The sequence below is a fragment of the Callorhinus ursinus genome, unplaced genomic scaffold (assembly GCF_003265705.2).
Source record: "Callorhinus ursinus isolate GAN/ISIS: 27379988/994484 unplaced genomic scaffold, GSC_fseal_2.0 scaffold9, whole genome shotgun sequence".
Taxonomy (NCBI): domain Eukaryota; kingdom Metazoa; phylum Chordata; class Mammalia; order Carnivora; family Otariidae; genus Callorhinus; species Callorhinus ursinus.
The window spans coordinates 54,798,275-54,800,742 of record NW_027397071.1 but is presented as its reverse complement, the minus strand read 5'-3'; positions in this window follow the sequence as shown (position 1 = coordinate 54,800,742).

Genomic DNA, 2,468 nt, shown 5'->3' with positions numbered 1-2,468 from the left:
GAAGGTAGCTAACATTTATTGAACAATTAGTACCAGCCAGATTTTGGATAGAGAAAAAGTCCTCATGCTTGTTTGCTTCTTTTCTCTGTCATTTATTTTCTCTCTCCCCTGATTATTTCTGGTGATTCTTTTCAACCAACTAGATCTTGCACATCTGGACTCTTAGTGCAAGAGGGGATCCTAGAAATCACCCAACACAATCTCCACTCAATGTCAGAGCTCCCTTTATAATTTCCCTGGTACGTAGGCATCCAAATTTTGCTAAATCACTCTCAGTGACAGTTTGCTTATTACCTTTTATGGCAGCTGCTGGACCTTAAGTTGTAACATGTCAGGCACCACGTTTGCCTTGTTCATCCTGGAATTGCCTATGGCCAACACAGTACCTAGAAACAGTGGAAAGTCCATAAATATGTATTAAAGGAATGAATGACCACATGGACAAACTTTTTAATTTTTAGCTTCCTCATCTGTAAGACAGTGACAGTAATACTAATCTCAGAAGACTTTAACAAGTGAACATGTGCATGTGAACGTACCTGCTACATTGCAGAAGCTCTATTAGTGTTAATTCCAATCCCTTATCTCACTTCTCCTTCTTAAACAGAGTGAAAAAATAAGCTAATGCTGCAATACAAACCGAGCCATTTGCTGGACCTCCAACTAATTCCCCATAGCCAAACCTACGAGTAATTCCTGGAACAAAGGCTTGGTATGTGTAGCAAGCACTGAAAATTATGGAGTCACAGATTTCAGGAGGCAGTATTGTTTTAGTTGTGAGGGATTCAAGGTCTGGGTTCTGACAGATCTGGATGCAAATCCACTCCTTGTAGACTGTCTGATCATACAAGTTTCTTTTATTTACCAGCAGCCATCAACATTCTTATCTTTAAATGGCGCTATCTCAAAGGGTTGTTGCAAGGTTTGAAGAAAATTGATGTAAATATTTAGCACTGGGCCTGGAACATAGCAAACTTATTTAATATAAGATATTGGTGTTACTAGATTTGAGCATTAAGAAATGTAGAGGCCTTCCAGTTTAATCCTGAATCAGTTCACAAGTACTGGGTAATTAGATCCTGTCAGCAATGTACTGACTTTGACCAACTCACTTCCATAAATCAATATAATCTGTGACCTGGTCTATCCTGATGTATTAGTTAGGGTAACACTAGCTGCTATAACAAAGAAATCAAAAGTGTATATGGCTCAGATATGATGGGACTTTATTTCTTATTCAAGTTCCTAATTGGTGAGTGGCTTTCTTTCAAGTGGTGAGGTAGGGATATAGGTTACCTCTGTCTTCAACACTTGGTTTCCAAGGACACTAATCTTGCTTACATCAAGTCATTAGAAAAGGAAAAAGAGAACGAAGAAACTAAATTTGCTTATTACCTTGATGTGGAAGTAACATATTTCTTCTCACATTCCATTGGTGAAAATGGATCATAAGGCACCTCCTAAATATAGGGGGTACTGGCAAATATAATTGCTACCTGGCTTGAAAACTATTTCCCAGTTTATACTTTATTCTTCTATGAAAGGGTGAGCATTCATTTTGATGGTCAGCTAGCCATATCCTTCATAACTGATAAACCTACTGTCTTCTGTATTTTGTTTGCTATGATTTGCACGGTCCTGGAAGAAAGGTTTTAATTTAAACATGGGCAGCCCTAAAGTATTATATGCCATGTGGCATAACTCATAAAAATTTCAAATAAATTTTATGATGGAGGCAAAAGTAGAATATATAATGTGTCAGGAACACAGAGGAGAGAGTGATAGAGGTAAAGAGAGAAAGTTAAAATTCGTAGAGCTAGGAGAAGGCATTTTATACATACAATACAGCATATAAGGTTTCCATGAACCCTGTAGGGATAACATATCCCCCATCCAATAAGCAAGGAAACAGGCTCAGGGAGGGGGCATGGCTTGCCCAACTTCACGTAATATAAAACTGCAGGGCCCAGACTCAAACCTAGAATGGTCTAAGTACAAAACCAATGTCGTCTCTTTCTCCAGATGTGAATGTAAGAGAAGCCTCTTAGTTTAACTAGTTCAGTCCTCCTCACTGGACTGCTCTCTCCTGCAGTTACTCAAAATTTCACCAATTCCTTTTCCTCCAGGGAGAGTGACTTTGCAAGTGCTTTTAATTCCCACTTCTATTGGCAATGTGTTGTATATCTCACCCATAGGTATAATGACAGGCACAATCTACCCCTAGTCCACTTTTATTGACTCTCCTAATCAAAACCATTTTTCCATGTTGCACAAAGGGATATTAAAAAATTATCTTTACAGTGGAATCCATGAATATTCCACTTGAAATGGCCCAATATCTGCCTCCTCCCTCAGCCAAATCCCAACCACATTTTGCCAGCGAAGTCCCCACTGTTTTGAATAGGAAAAAAAGAGTGATAGGATCAGAATTACTGGAATCAGACTATGGAATTCTACGTTGGGAATTT